Below are 18,808 nucleotides of genomic sequence, written 5' to 3' on the forward strand. Positions count from 1 at the left end.
GTTAGACCCGGAGGTTAAAACAGCTTCTGCTGGAGCGTTAGCGGAGACAGTTGGAGGCACGCGTCACTGTGTGAACATTTAATCAGGTGTCACTCTGTCTCTTCTCCGGGCTCCTTCGATGCTAAAAGTGTCACTAATAGGGGGCCTGGGTGGCTCAGTCGTTAAGCGTCTGCCTTCGGCTCAGGTCATGCTCTCAGGGTCCTGGGATCGAGCCCCACATCAGCGAGGGCTCCCCACTCAGCAAGGAGTCTGCTTGCTCCCCCTGCTTGTGTGCTCTCTCTCTCTCTCTCTCTCTCTCTCTCTCTCGCAAATAAATAAATAAATAAATAAAATCTTTAAAAAAAAGTGTCATTAATAGAGCAGATGAGGTTTTGCATTGTTTTCCATCTCAGCCGTAACTGTGCTGTGATCTCCCCACCCCCCACGGATTACAAAATGTCCCGTTAGGTTCAGTGTGGTGGGAGGAGGGAGGGCTGATCTCAGTGCGACTGCCCGTAGTCTAATTTAAATATAACTCCCAAGAGTTGGCAGCCAGAACTGGAAGATTCAGACGGGAAATTAGAAGATCTGGAGCTGTGAAGCAGTGTCTCTTGATAATCAACAGCCTTTGTAAATCAAAGTCAAAAGCTGATTTTGAAAGATTTACACAGTGAACGCTTGGCTGTGATTTCAGGGAGTGACAGGTCCAGGGCCTGCTGGCGAAGCAGACAGGTGGGTAATGCCTATCGGATGACAACAGGTTTTTCCCAGCAGAAGACTCCTCGTTAATTTGAAACTGGTGCTTCCTATATTGATTTGGCATTAGTGCAATCCAGTAATCATTTCTGTCAGGCAAGCCCTTACTAATCATCCTCCTGTTAGGAGGGAGCGGTTGGTTGGTGCAGGCCCTGGTCCGGGAGCTCCCCATCCCCCAGGCTCCGCCAGGCCCCGCACAGCCCCGTAAATCCCGCCACGGCGGAGAGCCCGGGGGAGGAGGCCCAGACCCGAGGGGTGACCGCTTGAGGTGGGCCTTGTTGTGTAGGTAGGATTTGGTCTGGTGCAGGAAAGAAAGCCGGGGCCGTTCAGGCAAAAGGAGCTGAGTGCTGTGGGGAAGCCTTTTATTATTTTTTTTTTATTAATTTTTTTCTCCAACTTCATTGAGAAATATGAAAGCTCTTGCGGTCAGGGAGTCATAACCTGAACACTGGGCAAAGAATTTCTTCCTTCCCTCCGTGCCTACCTAAGAGTTAAAATAAAAGCATTGCATTTATAGTAAATATTCAGAGTGTCCAAAAAGATATAAAATTATGTCATTTACCGCCTTTTTTCCTCCGCATCTGTTTCTCTTGCTGTCATCCTTAACTACCATAACATTTATGTTGTGAAGCACACATGGATTATCTTATGCTTCTGTGGATCAGGAGCCCGATGTGGGTCTCACACTGGGTTAAAATCAACCTGTCAGAGGCTTCAGGTCTTGCCCGCTTCTGCCACTTTTCTTTGGTTTGTGGCCTCTTCCTCCATTGTGTCTGTGACCACTCCTCTGTCATCAAACCCAGGACAGCGTCTCTGATTTTAAGGACCCATATGATTAGATAGGGCCCACTGGAGAATCCTGGATACTCATGCCACCTTAGTATCCTCAATTGATCCCATCTGCAAAGCCCCTTTTGCCGTGTGAGCTAATATATTTACAATCCCGGGGGGCGGGGTTAGGATGTGAACATGGGGGCATTACTTTGCCCCCTATCTCCTCCCACCCTTCTTTTTTTTCCCTCCCTGCTGGTATACTATTTGGACACCAAAGCTAGTATACAAAATTTATTTTTATCCATTTGATCAGTATGTCAAGTTGTATACCTTAAACTTCATTCCTTTTATTAGCACCCACCTTTAAAGCTCGACAAGAGTATTCTAGTTAGCTGGTATTACTTTTTTTTTTTTTTGAAGGTCACAACCAATGCTGGAGTGACCGTCATCGGACGTATATCCTGACATATTTTTCCACACATGTCCGTAGGAAAGATAGACTGAATTGCTGGAATAAAAGTGTCCGTGGGTTGTTAATGTTGAAAGAGGACTATGAGGGATTAATCAAAGGGCAGAGGAATATTGATGAAGAGAGGGAGTTCTTCAAGCGCGTTAGGGAAGGAAGCAAGCATTCACTTACGGTTTATTTTGTGCCGTTCACGTGCTAGTGGACTGACTTCCTCTTTCTCATTTGCTGTCTCACTGTGACACGGGCGAGCTGTTGTTGACCCGTTTGTTGAGGAGGGAAGTGAGCCGTCGAGGCTCAGTCCGCAGACCGCAACCGACCTGCCAACGCTGGGGACACCATCCGTGTCAAGGACGCTGGGGGCCCCTTCTGTACCCTACATCTCGGTCCTCAAGTGTGGGCAGCAGAATGATGGGTCTTTTAATTCTCCTAGATTGTTACGCTCTTTAAATGTTTGAGGGGCTCTTATGGACATTCTTATGTGATTTTTACTTAAAAACTCACCGGATGAGCAACTCTGTTTTTTTTTTTTCCCTTAAACTTTATTTATTTAAGTCATCTCTACACCCAGCATGGAGCTCCAGCTCATGACACGGAGATCAAGAGCCGCATGCTCCACCGACTGAGCCAGCCAGGCGCCCCATGGTTATGGTTTTAGGTAGAGCATTGCCCACGGCACCCTGTGTGGTCCGAAGCCCGAGGTGGCCAGGGGCTCTTGGCTGAGTGGCTGGGCTGGGGGCTTGTGCCGGGGTGGGGGTGGGGGGACATCCCTGATGGGATCTGTCGTGGGGCTTCAGCTGGCCCCATCCAGTCTCCCTCTGAGCCGCGGTCTGGAGCCCCTGGTCAGAACAGAAGTTCTCCTGGGAGGTGCCACTTGGGCACTTAGTGTATTGGGGTCAAAGCCCCTGAGGATGGCATGAGACCATTTAGGCCCGTTGCTCCAAGAGAGCCCTAAGCACACATCACTGCCAGCGTGGTCTGGCCTGGCAGGCCCTGTGGTGGCTGGTGGCCGTGAGCCAGCTAATTTGGGGAAGAGTGAGAGGCGGTTGGATGCCACAGTAAACTGATTTGGGTACAGGTGACCCCCCCCGGCTCAGGCCTTCCTCCCCTCTCTTGTACAGAAGGGATCGTGCGAGCAAAATTGTGTTGATTGCCACTCCCGAGGGAGCAGTGTTCTGGACAGGAAGCGTCAGGGCCCTGGCTGGTTCCCCCTCGAGCACGGCTGGCCGGGGCCCAGGGCCTTGGTGTCCCCAGGCTTCGGGCTCAGCAGGGCTGCATGGGCGTGCAGGGTAGGGGCTGCCTGTGTAGGCTCAACCCAGGGGCAGCTGCAAGAAAGGAGAGGGATAAGGTCCTTCTGTTTTGCTTTGGCTCCTCTCTAGAAGCTTCTGTAGGGTCTTCATAATGTTACAGGGTTCCTTAGGTCAGCTAGACGTGGGGTGTGTATGCTGAGGGTCTCAGGGACCTCCTGCGAGGGGAGGTCCTGACGGAGGGACAGGGATGGAGCCTTCGGCTCTGTGACCTCGTGCAGGTCACGGCCGTTCTCTGGGCCCGTCAGCTGGGGCCTTGGGCTCGAGCAGCGGAGCCTGCACTTGGTAAAGCCCCTTGCGGTATGGGGACACCGCGCGCCTATCACCGTGCTTTGCCGAGATTTTGGAGTCTGACAGGGCTGCTTCTGGTTCGTGGGTCACAGCAGTTAAGAGCTCTGCGAGCCTGAGCCCGTGACGTCCTCGTCTTCCCTGCTGGTCCGAGGGGGGTCGGGTCATGTGGCTCTTGCAGGGGTGCAGTTGGGGTAAGCGGGCACACGTGCGAGCAACACACTTGGCCTGGTTGGTGTCCAGCTGGCGGATGGAGGCTGCCACTCACGTGGGAACCGCGGGCTGTGTGCAGGTGTTTTATGTCCTGCTGGAGTGAGTGGCTCCCCTAGCTCTGATTTTTTAAAAGTCTGATAACTGTGTACTGGCAGGACGTCCTGTCCCCCCAGGGCCTGCTGTTCCTCCAGCTCCTTTTCACTGGCTCCTGGAGGACTGTCTGTCCTGGGCTGTGAGGCTCCAGGAGTGGACACTTCTGCTTGCTGGGCTTCCCGTGACAGGCTGACCCTGTCACATGCAGTGAAACTGAGAGCAGACCCACTTGGGACCTCGTTATTTCACCACGGCCTGTTACTAGGACCGGAGGGCGCGAGGCATAGATGACACAGTGGGAAAATGCAACAGTGCGTTCTCCTGGACAGAGAGCACAGGGGAGCTAAGGCGAAGGCGAAGTCTCTTCCCAAGTAGTTTTTGAACTCTGCTGTTTTTGAGGCACTGGAGATGCCAGAGTGAGTTCAGCCGAGGTGGTTCTTGCCATGGAAATGGTTGGGAGCTTCCTGGGGCGGGGCAGATCTTGAGTCGCAGAAACGGGGCATCGGAGGTGTGTACTGTACGATCTGCAGGGATGCGGGTCAGGAAAGCCACCTGGCAGCGACTGTGAACTGCAGGGATGACAGGGAGGGATGCTGGGGAGGTGGGGAAGGTCTCCCCAGGCTGAAGGGACACCAGCAAAGGCCCTGGGGCAGAAAGGAGCTAGGCACGTTAGAGAAGCTGAAGGAAGGCTAGTGAGCTCTGGGAAGGGCGGGGGGTGCGGCAGGAATGATCAGAGAGGCGGGCAGGGCTGGCCTGTGCCTGCAGGGTCTGGACATGAAGGAGGGTCCAGATTTCATTCCAGAGAGCCGTGGGAAGCATGGAGCTGTTTAGAGAAGGCCGTGATACGGTTACACGTGCCTTAATTTTAAAAAATGACCCTGGCTTCTTAGTGAATAGGCATGGGGGCCGGGAACCTGAAGGACATGGGGAGACAGGTGTAGAGCTTCTGCGGTCATCCAGGCTTGTGAGGACAAGGCCTTGTGTTGCTCAGGGAGGGACTGGAGATGAACATGGAGGAGGTACAGTCTACATGACCAGCTGATTGGATGGGGAGATGCGGAGCTGCCAGGGGAGGGGTGGCGCCATCTGGGCAGAGAGAAAATTGGGGCATTTGTGGTTTGGATGGGGGAGTGTCTGCTGCACATTCTCCTTCCCCTTTGGGGACATGCTCCCCTTGGATATCGTGTGGCTTTGCTCCCCATCTCCCTGGGGGCTCTGCTTGGAGGGCCCCTTACGGGGAAGCCCGTTGGGACCACAGCGGCCACATCTGTCCTGCCCCTGCTCGGTCTTGCTTGCTGGCCAGTGAGGGCTGACCAACAGCTTGTTGGTTCTTTGCTTACAGTACTTACATCCTCTAGCGGGATGTGAGCTTCTTGAGGGCAGGGGTTTTTAATCTGTGTTATTCCGGTTGTGTCCACAGCATCGAGGACAGTGCCTGGCACATAGAAGGCCGTCCGTAAGTACTTGTGGAAGGAATCGTGACTTTGATTTGGCTTCTGGTTTTTGTATCCTTTTCAAACTTGATTGACTTGTAATTAACCTCAGGCCAGAAATAGGTGGGTGGTGGGGGGGTGATATTTTGATACTCTACTGCTCATTTGATATGTCAAGACTTTTTTTTAAAGCAGGATGAGGAGAAACTTTTTTTTTTAATTCAGTGTTAGGTTAGACGTGATCAAAGAAAGCAACCACGAAAATGTTGGAATATCACGTATTTTTGGTTCTATACTAGTGATTTGTAGGCACCTAGCTCTCAGTCTGATATATTGTTCAGATTTGGGGGCTAAATTACAGCACCTTACACTTCCTCTAAGCTAATTGCTAGTTTTTCTTGGAGGGTCCATTGGCCTTTGATGCCTCCTTTATACTTCCTGGGGAAAGGTGTGGAGGCTAGGATCAAAACTCCCTGAAAGAGAAATCTGAGAGGAGCACAGGATAAAAACCTTCTGTTAGAGAGATTATCGGTGGATCTCTGGGTCGCTACATAGCTAGCAGTTTGAAAGGACTGAGAGCTCAGAAATGTTTTCCTAAATCGTTACGACTTTTTGGGAATCAATCAACTGCTATTCCTTGTGAGACAGGAGCAGGATCTATGCTGTGAAAGAGGAGGCAGTGTATGGAATGGTTCTGAGAGTGTAGCTGTCGGAGCATGAACACCCCCCTGCCCCCCTTCATCCACTGGTTGTGTAACCCTGAACAAGTCACGTAACCCATTTCTCTAAAATGGGCACCACCAAAATTGTATTATGATTTGAGCGGTTGGGAGAAGACAAATACTCATTATTGTTACCATTTATAAGCTAACATAATTGATGCTCTTTTGCTAAGTGGAATTTAAAGGTGGAATGGTCTTAAAGAGAGCTAAGTGTTATGGTGTATCATTGGTCCAATCCAGTGTTCCCCAAATTTGCCTGAGCATAAGAATCTCCTCGGGGTGCTTGTTAAAAGTAGAGATTCTCAGGCACCACCCAGGCTTGCTGAATCAGATCTCCAGAGGAGGGGCCTGGGAATCTTGCTAGGTGGGCAGGGTGGTGACACACTGGGATTTTGTGAGCCCGTTCTTGGTTGCAAAATTCTGCCTGGTGGATTCCAGATACGTGTTTATGCTTGTCAGATTGTGTCCCAATTTTTAGACAGGAAATACGGTCACTGTTCATATAGGCCATCTCATTCAGAATCTTCCTTAATCAGAGCAGATAGAACATGTTTCTGGGTTCCCAGGAACATGAGAGGATGTGTAGTTGTGGTGTTGGTGTAACTTACTCAGCTTTCTTGGCCTTCGTTCTTTCTCTTTGTAAAACCTGTATGATCTTAATAACTTGCCATGTTAAATACATAGAGCAACAGAGTCAGTATATCCTGACAGCTGTCTGTCCTCCTGAGTCTCTGCGGCCTCAGTCACTCTGGGCTGTCAGGATGACAGTGACTATGGAACAGTAAATGCACATGGAGGTGACCCCCAGGCTTTGTTCGTCAGCGGCCAGGCCAGCAGCTTTGTGCTTTTCCTCCTCTGACGGCTGGAAACCAGGAAGGAACGTTTCACTTGACTGCACTTAGGACAGCATGTTCTTAATCAACTGTTTTGGAAAAACAGCATTTTGTTGTTCTCACACAAGCCCGCAAGTTCATTTCCCCTCTCTGCCCAGGCAGTAGCTAAATCATTTCCCTCTCAGTGACAAAGGCAGATGAGCATCTGAGACTTTTACTCAGAGGGCTGAGCCTTCTGCAGACCTCTGGGAGGAGTATAGGACTCTCATTTTTCAGTAAGGTGGCACTCCCCACCCAGCTGGGGCTCGGGTGGTAGTTCTCTCACAGGATTTTAGGAAGAGTTGAAGAATTTCTCCGGCAGCCATTGTTTGTATGGGCCTTGGTTTCATGCTGATCTTTTACTTCACCTTATTTCAGGTTGGACTCAGCTGTATCCATTTGAATTATCTTGGGAGAAATTGATTTGTGCTGAGAATCTTATTTGGATGCTAAGTTCATTTTCACACCTGTGACAGATCAACCCACTTTTTGGAGCTTTTGTTAAGATCGCAAAGTTGATGTATATTTATAAATTTGCACATTTTTACTTCCTTAGAAAAAGTTTGTGAGTTCTTGAGGGCATCTGCCTAAATACATTGAAAGTGAAGGATCTGGAGATTGAAAGACAAGTATTTCTTCCTTTTTTCCCCTGCCCTCATGTTCTCAGGTGACAAAGTTTTGGCTCTGCACAGTATCAAGTAGCAGAATGCTAAAATTTTAGTGAATTTAAAAACAACTCGTCAGGAAAATGTGAAATGTGGGCAGGTATTTGTTGGTCTGTGGACAAGCCTGAAGGACGAAGCCTTCCAGTTAGAAAGGGCCGGAGGTGGGTCCGTGTGCGATGTTGGCTTGCTTGTCTCTCATGGGCGGATAGCAGGAAGCAGGTCCTCAGTGGGGACTCTCCCCTAACCCTCTTGGGGATTACGGGGTGAGCCTAGGCCTAGCACAGCTTTCCTTCCCGGCTTTTCTTGCTGGTCTGGCTTTCTCTTGCTTTCCTTATTTGTAAATCATCTTGGTGTGGGGAAAAGCCGGAGGTGGAAATTCAGTCATGTGTTATAGGCAGGAGAGCTGATGACAGGTGAGTGGTTCTGTTCAGTCATAGCTGCAGATGGAGGTCCTGTGAAGCGCGTTAGACATCTCTATGTTGCACGTACAGTTCTCGGAAATAAAGACACGGTCTCTGTCCACAAAGCAAGCCCTCTGCCCAAAGGAACAAATTTAAGAAAACCCCAAAACCCAATTCCTCTCTTCCCCAAGCAAACACACGTACAACAAAAATGGACAATGAAGCCAGATGTGCAACTCTAATTTCATTAAGTACCCATACTTAAAATCGTAAGCGTTTATGTAATTACGTCTAATCATCTAAGAAATTAGTTCTAAGATTTTTTTGTTTAAGGTTTTAATGATGCCATGCTTTTGAATATCTCACCACATTGTCTGACGTCTTTGAAAGTGGGGTTCCTATTTCAGCCTCCTTTGGAAACTTGTGTGGCACCAAACACAGGACAGAGCACCTTACCAGGTTTTAGAGACGACTTGTTGAATTGCACTGAAGCATGACTCAGTCCATCTGTGTGGGTGGAATTAGGCTCTGCTTGCTTGTGGGTGTCCACATATTCATGATGTTTATTTACAAGCTGTTTTAGCTCAAGAAATGCCTGCTAATTTTTCTCTGTCTGTGTGTGAATCATAGAATTATCTCTGCAAATTAATTTCCTTAATTAACCCAGAGAAGAGGGAAAACTCAAACATGTTTCATTAAGTGCTCTGCTTAGGATAATTAAAACAATGTAACAAAGTACCTTTGTATATAATACACAATTTTGTCTAAAAATGATGTATAAAACATGTACTTGTCAGTAGTTGCCACTTAATTTTCAGATAATTTAGGACCCTGTTTTCATTTGTGTTAGAATGGTAGAATTTGTAGGGGCGCCTGGGTGGCTCAGTTGGTTAAGCGTCTGCCTTCGGCTCACGTCATGATCTCGGGGTCCTGGGATCGAGCCCCACATCGGGCTCCCTGTTCAGTGGGGAGTCTGCTTCTCACTCTCTCTCTGCCCCTTGCCCTGCTCCTGTTTTCTCTCTCTAAGAAATAAATAAAACCTTAAAAAGAAAAGCAAAGCAGATTGGATTTACAGAAGAGATGAGACCTATTGGATTTTATTCTACTCTTCCCTTCCCTATTACCTCTGTTGATGTATTTTTATCTTTGTAGATTGGGGAATTCAGTAAGTAGGAAGTGTCTTACTTTTTTAAAGTAAGGTTTAGGGGCACCTGGGTGGCTCAGTTGGTTAAGTGTCTGCCTATGGCTCAGGTCATGATCCCAGGGTCCTGGGATTGAGTCTCGCATCGGGCTCCTTGCTCAGCAGGGAGTCTGCTCCTCCCTCTGCGCCTCTCCTCATGCTGTCTCTTTCTCTCTCTCACAAATAAATAAAAACCAGGAAAAAAAAAAAAGGAATCGTAGAATTGTAGGCAAGATTCCTTCCCTGGGTCCCTTCCTCAGCATTGAAGGCCCATCCTGGGAGGTGCTGTGATGGACAAGGAAGAGGGGCTTCCCTTGGTGCAGGAATGGGGGCCGAGGCCAGGCACGTTTGGGTAAGTATAGGTGTTCTTACCAGAGCACAAGTCACAAGAGAGGAAGACAAGAGATGACTCTGGCAAGGCTGGGTTACTCTGTGCAGATTCTGGCTGTCTGCAGAGAAGGCTTGACTTACTCTTTGTGCTCTAAGTAGGAAGTGACGAGGCCCAGTTTCTGCTGGGGGAAGACCTCTTCTACACTGTGCTGGCTAGAGGACTGGAGTTCCCAGCCCTCCCTGAGCCTGTCTCTGCTTCATTCCCCTGGAAGCACTGGTCACCAGGGCACAAAGTGTATCTTTATTTATTTGCTTGCCCACTGCCTGCCTTTCGTCCGTCCTCAAGAACAGGGATGTCGGTTTCCCCACTGCCATCTCCAGTATCGCCAGAATGCCTGGCAAGTAACAGGTGCTCAGCAAATATTGATTAACCAATCAACTGCAGAGGTCAGTTTCTGAGATTAAAGTATGTCATTGTTCTCCCCACTAATTTAGTAATTGATTTAGAGAGGGAAAATTAGTATCAGTTCAGTGTGGAAACTGGACAACAGCTTAAACAGGGGGTCAAAGTTAACATCACCAGTGAGGGCCGGTGGGTATCACGTGGCCCTGGATGTGATGATGTTAGGTCATACCCCAGCCAAGAACGTGGCATTGGAATGGGATCCCGAGGAAACACTGGACGCACAAAGGATATGCTCTGAAATAACTGGTCAGTGTCACCGCGGGCTGTCTTAGGATTGGTCAAGGAGTTCTTCCAAAAACAGGTTGATTTCCCATGCTAAATCTTGAACCAACAGTGAAAGATGAAAAGTTACATACCCATATACCATAGTTACTGAAATTAGAAAGCGATTTAAAGCATTTTAACGCAACAGTGGTTGAAACAGTTTCTGGCTAAACCCAAACTAATGCCATTATCAGGGCATCTCTGTGTTTCCCACTTCTTTGGGTTCATGGGAGAAAGAGGTTAACATGAGCTTACAAAGATGGAAAGCTGGCGACGGTGCAGAAACCCAAAGCCAGCATCATGATTACAGTTTTGGAGTGTTATCTTACATGAACATTTCTCTATGCGTCAAAATTTTAAGGAGTAATTTAAATGCATTGTAATATTAATGGGATCTGAATCAGAATCCCTATGAGATTAAAAGTGTTAATAACCATAAAGTGCTTAGAAAAATGCCCGGTGCACACATACACATAAGGGTCTAGAAGTGTTTTCCATGGTGAATTAGCACCCTTTCAGTTAAACTTTTATTTTTAAATCCATTTCTATTTATTTGATTTGCTTAAAGGTGAAGTACACATATATCAGCCTCAGGTTCCCAAATATTTTATATTTAACTGTGAGTTATTAGTAAATTCATAGGAACAGAACTAACAGCACTTATTTGGTGGGGGTTTGCGTTAAATGATTTCTGTCTTCCCCTCAAGTTCTGTGAATTTATAAGAGATGCCAGATAAAGGTGCAAAATAAAAGATCCCCAGATAGGCTTGTTTCTTTAATACAGGACTTGATTTAGTCAAAGCCACACATTTGAAAGAGCCATCTGACATTGACTCTTTAATTTATTAACTGAGAGAACAGAGAGAAACAATCTTGTCTCACAGTGTTCTCTACCTTTCTGCTATAACTAGATTAGATATAATTTAAAATAGGTGACAAGTTCTCATCACCACTTCAATGACAGCTTTGAGGCTTGAGGAGAAAATGTGTGAATTACACAGAACAGGCTTACTGCATCAACGGGAGGAAAGGATATGCAGGTATAAAATGCTAACTATGAGATCTTTTTGTGATCTACGTTTTGGTGGCATTCTGGTAGTCACGAACCATTCCCCTCGTCCTCGTCACCTGTCCTTCTTTCAGTGCTGGTGAGGCCTGGGCCAAGTGCATAATCCAGTTCTGTAATGTAATTCTCCCGACACCTTCTAGAAGTGAGTGTTTCATAGATGAGTAATTTATGAGCTCAATTTCATTAATGAGTAAACTGAAGTTGAGAAAAGGCACTTTACCTGTCTCAGAAGTGGTACTTTCAGATTGGAATACAGGGTGATTTTGTGTCCAAAGTTTTCTGTTTTTGTTTTTTGGGGGTTTTGGTTTGTTTTTTAAATCTTAGCTGTTCTGTGAAAATTATCTCTCAGAATTACTTCTCAGCATACTCATGAGAAACAGGTTTGCTAACATTCTTAACTGCATAAGTGAGACAAAAATTTAGTTCAATTAACCAGTTTTTAAAGTTTGAAAAATCAAGCATTTGCATTAGGATGGCTACTGTAAACCAACCAACCCAGAAAATGTAAATGTGGGTGAGACTGTGGAGAGATCCCAGAACCTCAAGCTACGATGATGGGCATGGAATGGGGTTCGCTCACTCCCTGGATGAGGGACTTTGCCCAGACCTGGGGGCTGTGCTGTGAGTGTTGGTTCGTGGGGAGTCTGAAGCTCCTGAGGGATTTGCAACTTACTGGAGCCAAAGAACCGTGTTGTTGCTCTGGTTTCCATGTGTACATGGGTGTCACCCATTCATGGGACATTTCTCTGCCAACTTCTTGCTTGTTAACCTATTGTGGGTGGGTGGGGGGTTTAAGCTTACTCGTATCTATGCATTTCTGCAAATGCAAACATTGTTTGCTACTTTTCACCATCTCTCCAATGTCACATCTCATGAGGGTGTGAGGATGTTCAAAGAAACTGGTTTAGGGTTGTTTTAATTGCTTGGTTATATATTTCAGCATTTAACCTGGAGTTTGGAAGCTGGGCTTTGTTTTAATCCTCTAGACTGTTTATTGTGGGACGCACCTGGAAACCTCTGCGTGTACCATGCCTCAGTAGTCAATGCCATTAGTAGGTCTTTTTTTTTTTTCTTTTTTTTAAGCAAGACAAAACACTAGTTTGCAGGTTGGTTTTGAAGACCCATTTGCAAAAATGTCAATATCACTAATGAATAGACCCTACCTTTTAATTAATTAATTTTTACTAATTGTCCTTGTCACTGGTGATTGGGGGTGGGGGCCGTTGCTGAGCTTTTGAAAGTGTGTAGCTGGGTTCTAGCGTGGTCTTGAGCGGCCATGGAGTGGGAGCACCACTTAGCACCTATTAGCCATTAGCCCTGCACTGAGGTACTAGAGCTAACATGCACTGAACCGCTACTCAGCAGCTCAGTCTTATGGATGAGGACACCGAAGAGGTTAAGCTGAGCACATGGTGGGGGGGCTCAGACTTCGTAAGTGTAGGGCCAGGATATGAACGTGGGCAGTTACTGCAAGCCCCCATCGTGGTATCACAGAAAGAACCCTGGGAGGTAGATGACCGTATTTCCAGTTTAACTGTGAGGAGCTTGAGGTTCAGAATGAAATGATGTAACCATAGTTCATTAAAGGGCACCCAGCTCCTGAGAAACCATGTGGTCTGAAACCTGGATTCCTCAGTGTTGCTCACAGTTGTTATTTAAGGCGGGACCACCTGTGTGGGCCTGTCCCACATACTTGAGGCCCCACTCACTGGCTGCCAGTAGGCACCCCAAGGATGGTGCCACCCAAGAATGTCCCCACGTTTCTAATGCCTTCTACTAGATGTCATATTTATATTACTTAATTTTAAATTTGTCTCATACCATTATACCACATTGCCTCCCACAGTAATTTTTTAATCAACAGTAATCAAACTCGACTCTTGCTCATAATTTGGAATAGTTAGAATAATTGGAATAATTGTAAATGCAAATCATTTCAATACAGAATTGGAGATGAGAGATCTCATCTCACCTGGCTTCCTGTTTCACAGATTACACACACACACACACACACACACACACACACAGAGGCATGGAGATGGCAAAGAATAAATTGGCCGCTGACTGGACTCACCCTCTGTGGATGTGGGGACCATTTCTTCTCATTAGCAGATTGCTTTGGGCAAATGTATTTGAATGAGCTGTGTTTATTTTCTATTGAGTGATTTTTGGCTTTTCCAACGGAGACGTTTGGAGGGCTGATGTGATTGAGTTGAAACAGCACACCATGGAGCAGCAGGACAGGTTTGTAGCGATTTTGGAAACATTACTTCGAATGTGGTCTTTCCTTTAAACAACGCTGACAGCACTGGGGGCTTGTGATGAGACTTGTCTCTTTTACCCCAGCAGATTTTTGTGTAGGCTGCCCTAGATTTTAAGGAGACTAAAAGGCAGGTTAAGTTATCTCACATTTACTAATCCTGAAGGCTCCCATCAGGATTTTTGGAGAATGAAAAATGGTATTGTTTGAAGACATGCGCTTGTTCAGAAAATTTATTGTATCCCTGTCGTGTGGCAGGTAGAATTTTAAGTTCTGTGCGTGAATTGGGCATGGATTTTGGCTGTTGTTTATGGTACTGATGATTTTTATGCCCTTTCTGTATCCTGAATAAAACATAATTTTAAAAGATTACTTATCTACCTCCCCTTAGGTCACCCGACAACTGTTGTGCTCCTTGTGTAGGAACAGGGTTAGAGATTCGTTCCGGTAAATGTACCCTCTCTCCACCTGACAGCATGGCCCTCATTCATTTCATGGTATGCCTATAGAATATGAAATGTGTTTTTTAAGAACACATTTAATAAAGAAGTTGATTCATTATGCAAGGAAGGTCATCAGATAATTATATCTTTTTTAAAAGCATCTCTAACCTCACGGAGTTGATTTGGCCTCAGATTTGGATCATATTGAAATCATCAACAAAACGAAAGACAGCCTACTGAATGGGAGAAGGTATTTGCAAATCATATATCCAATAAGGAGTTAGTATCCAAAATATGTAAAGAACTTACACAACTTAATATCAGAAAACAAACAACCTGGTTAAAAAATGAGCGCAGGACTTGAATAGACATTCTTTTTTTTTTTCCAAAGAAGACATACAGATGCCCAACAGATACATGAAAAGATGCTTAAAATCACTCATCATCAGGGAAATGCAAATCAGAACCACAGGAGATGTATCACCTATATACCTGTCAGAATGGCTGCTATCAAAAAGACAAAAATAACACGTGTTATTGAAGATGTGGAGAGAAGAGAACTCTGTTGGTGGGAATATAAATTGGTACAGCCACTGGAGGTTCTGCAAAAAATTAAAAATTAAAAATTAAAAAATTAAAAATAGAATTATCATATAATCTAGCAGTTCCACTTCTGGTTACTTATCTGAAGAAAATGAAAACACTAATTTGAAGAGATATCTGCACCCCCATGTTTACCGCAGCATTATGTACAGTAGCCTGGATATGGCTATTCATCAGTAAATGAATGGGTAAGGAAGATTTGGTGTTTATGTGTATGCGCGCGCACACGTGCGCACACACTCACAGGGACACACAGACACACGGGAATATTACTCAGCCATAAAAAAAAAAATCTTGCCATTTGCTTACAATATGGGTAGGCCTAGGGAGTGTTATGCTAAGTGAAGTAAGTCAGACAAGGACAAACACTGTATGATTTCACTTTTATGTGGAATCTAAAATATAAAACAACTGAACAAACAAAACAAAATGGAAACAGACTCCCAGATAAAAGAAGCAAATTGTTGATTACCAGCAGGGCAGGGGCTGGGGGGTGGGAGAAATAGGTGAAGGAGATTCAGAGGTCAACTGCCAGTTAAAAGTAAGTCATGGGATATAATGTACAGTATAGAGAATACAGTCAGTAATATTGTAATAACTTTGTATGGTAACAGATGGTAACTAGATTTATCATGGGGATCATTTCATAATGTATGAAAATATTGAATCATTATGATGTATACCTGAAACTAATAGGATATTGTATGTCACTTCTACTTCAATAAAAAAAAAAAAAACAGCAAAAAAAAAAAAATTGGATTGTGGTTAATCAGTTAAGCCACAGAACTTGAGGAAACTGATAAATCCAGAAATGTCTTCTGGTGAATGATGGGAAAGAATGTGCAGGTGTTGGAGTAAACCTTCTCCAGATGCCCTTAGACAAATTTAGAGGTGTTGAGGGATATGCATTTCTTACTGACTGTGGGAAAGAAAAGTTGAAACTGCTGATATGGATCTTTCATTACTAATTCATAAATCGGAGAGGTTGTTTTGAAATCACCCAAGTCCCAGTAACAGGAAAATAATTCTCCTTCTCCTCCTCCTTGTATGGTGACTGGGAGTGTGACTTGGGAGAAGTGTTTGAATCAGTAACTCCCTTTGCAGACACTTCAACTGATTGAGAGCTATTTTGTGCCTTTTTTGCTGTCATGAGGGAAAGACCACTGATTAAAAAGCTTGCTATTGGAGAACTCTTAAAAAATAAAACCGACGAAACAACAGATTTAGGGCACCTGGGCTCGTTCATCCTGATTTGCATACCTATTATTATACTCATAGCAATGACGTATCATGGTTGTGAACATTCTTTTTTTTTTTTTAAGATTTTATTTATTTATTTGAGAGAGAGAGAGTGAGAGAGACAGCACATGAGAGGGGGGAGGGTCAGAGGGAGAAGCAGACTCCCCGCGGAGCAGGGAGCCCGATGCGGGACTCGATCCAGGGACTCCAGGATCATGACCTGAGCCGAAGGCAGTCGCTTAACCAACTGAGCCACCCAAGCGCCCCGGTTGTGAACATTCTTAATGATGACCTTGACTCATGAAGATCATGTGGAATTTGGTTCTGGGGATCGTTGTTAAAAAAAACTAGGAAGTAACCCAAGAAGTATATTTAAAGAATGTATTTGGGATACAATGTGGATGAAAACAAGTTACAAAATAGTATGCATGTATGTCCTTCATTTGGTAAAACCAACCATGTTTCCAATATTTATGGCAAACCCGAGTAACTCTTCTAAGAAAATAAATGTTATTAGAAGTTGGGGGAAAACCTAATTCTCCACAAAGCAGTGAATGGACTGTCTTTCATAATGTGGGGGGGTGGGAAAAGATGTTGAAGAATATTTTAATAGTTTAGTAGCCTGGAAATGTCCATATGTTGTGACCAAAAAAATAATTGTGAAACCATGTATATAGTCCTTAACTTATAAAACGAATGAATTTATAAAATAAGTACATAAAAAGTATATATAAAAAGTATACACAATATACAAAAATATGCAAGAAATATACAAAAATTATACAGAAGTGTAAAAAGTTTTCATTTAACCCTACATATACATTAGTGGATCAAAGATTCCTGTTCTCCTCAAAAAGAACTGGAAAGAAGTATTTCAAAGTAATGAGTGCTTCTGATTGAGGGCCAGGGTTATTGGGTGTTTTTCTTGTCTGTACATATTTTTATTTTCTAATATCATTCAAAGAACATCTAGGGGCACCTGGGTGTCTCAGTTGGTTAAGCGTCTGACTCTTTGTTTCAGCTTAGGTCTGATCTCAGGGTTGTGAGATCGAGCCCCACTTGGGGCTCTGCTTGGGTTTCTCTCTCCCTCTGCCCCTCCCCCCAAGCTTGCTCTCGCTCTTTCCCTGTCTCCCTTAAAGTAATAAATAAACCTTAAAAAAAAAAAAAAAAGAACATCTAGTATTTTTTCAACAGGAGAAAAGTAGAAAAACTGTAATACATTAGAGAGAGATTTTCACTTAGAGAAGAAATTCAGCCCAGAAAGTCACTTTTCTTTGATCTGGGCAGCTAAGCCTCATAATACTGTTTGATAACTGAGCCATTTGAGGATTTTTGTTTTAACCTGGGCCTCCCAAGGGAGGTGATGCTTTGTAGCCTGTGGTCATTACTACTTCAATGATGCCAACTTAAGATATCAGGGCAGTGAGTGGTTGTTCAGGTGCCCAGGTTATCCCTGGGGAGTGTGCCCCCGCCCCCCCGCCCCGGGTCTTTGTATATGGCTGGCCTGGGTGGATGCTTAGCTTGTGACTGAGGAATACACTCAATGGAATAAACTCAAGAGCCAAGCTAAGTGAATCCTTTTCACTAGGATATGGATTTCCAAGATGTAGTCTTTGGAGTTCTGAGAAGCAAGAGACGGTGCATCACCCCAGCCTTTTCTTTGAGAGTCGCTGTGGGCATTAGCGTTTTCAAGGTTCTGAGAAATTCTGGAGCCAAGAAACAGAGCATTGCAGCCAGAGAAGGGTTGTTAGTGGAATTCCACTGACATTTAGGAGTGGAGAGCTGGGCGGATGGGCCCTGAAGGGGAGGAGTAGGCACTGAAAAGGAGGAGGAGATTTTTCTGGTCAAGGGGGTGCCTGTACAGATCTGGGAGTGACCTTAAACTTTTGAGTTCTCCATACCTAAGGATATGGTCTCAAGGGGTAGTTTTACATGTGCATGAAGCTTTAAATGGTTTCTTGAATATGTTGTGGTAGCCTTGAAAAGTGTGTTTAAATCACATTTTGTAAATTACATAAATAAATTCCTATTTTAAGTCTTAGTAGGAGACTTGTTACTTGTAGGAATCTTTGTGATTTCTACTGTGTAAATCCTTAGTGTAATGTATTTTCATGCATCAGGGTTATTTATATCAAGAAGCCATTGACTTTTAGTTCATGGGTTTTCTTACAGCATTTAGAAAAATGAATGACACAATTAACCTCCTACTCACTGTGTCTATAAAGTGGAATCATTTGGCCCTGTTTTCTGCTTGATGTCTGTAGTTCTTCGTTTAAAGAAGTCATGTCAAGTGATGGGTAGAGAACCCCAGACCCCTGTTTTGAGGAGTTTAAAGGCTGTGAAAATTAAATAATCATGTCTACGTGCATGTACCTTGCTTTGCTAATTTTGCTGGGTAGCTCTTTAGCTCAGAAAACTTAAGCACAAGGGCAACAGATTAGAACCAAGATTATTTTTTCTGAGTAAATGGAGTTGCTTCACTTTCTAGGTTGTGTGTTCTATCTGTCTTTATTGCATATCTGGCTGTGGTTTCAGCTATGTTTTTACACACAGAAACACCCCCCCCCCCCATCTACTACATGCACTGACTTGGATTTTTTTTTATATTATATCCATTAAAAAGTGGATGCATGATGTACATCTATGCAATTGGAATTCAGGGCTTCACATCACTTGTCACGTACTGATGTACATAAAGGACGGAGAATGTAACTTGCTTTACTGGGGAAATTACCATGATGGCATTGACATTTGTCTATTACCCCTGTATCACTTTGAATTGTAAGGATCTGGCTTCCAAATAGCATGGAGTTCACTTCACAGCCTAGTGAGTTATACCGTTACTAGTGACTGAATACTTTCCTCGATGTTTATTTTTTTTAAAAGTTTTATTTTTATTTGAGAGAGAGAATGAGAGAGTGAGAGGGCAGCTGTGGGAGAAGGAGAGGGAGAAGCAGACTCCCTGACGTGGGGATCAATCCCAGG

At 44.7% G+C, this 18,808-nt stretch overlaps 1 protein-coding gene across 10 annotated transcripts in view; it reads left to right on the top strand.

Moving 5' to 3' along the window:
• SGMS1 (sphingomyelin synthase 1) overlaps positions 1–18,808 on the top strand; it is a 270,354-nt gene that overhangs the window by 96,729 nt on the left and 154,817 nt on the right. The window contains exon 1 of one of the 10 annotated variants that reach the window (XM_078077804.1): positions 5,314–5,332. The exons of the other annotated variants lie outside the window; for them this stretch is intronic. The gene's annotated coding sequence lies outside the window, so the exon portion shown is untranslated. Of the gene's footprint in view, positions 1–5,313; positions 5,333–18,808 lie in introns of those variants that run through there. 10 annotated transcript variants of the gene reach the window in all.

This window comes from Halichoerus grypus, chromosome 7 (assembly GCF_964656455.1).
Source record: "Halichoerus grypus chromosome 7, mHalGry1.hap1.1, whole genome shotgun sequence".
Lineage (NCBI taxonomy): Eukaryota > Metazoa > Chordata > Mammalia > Carnivora > Phocidae > Halichoerus > Halichoerus grypus.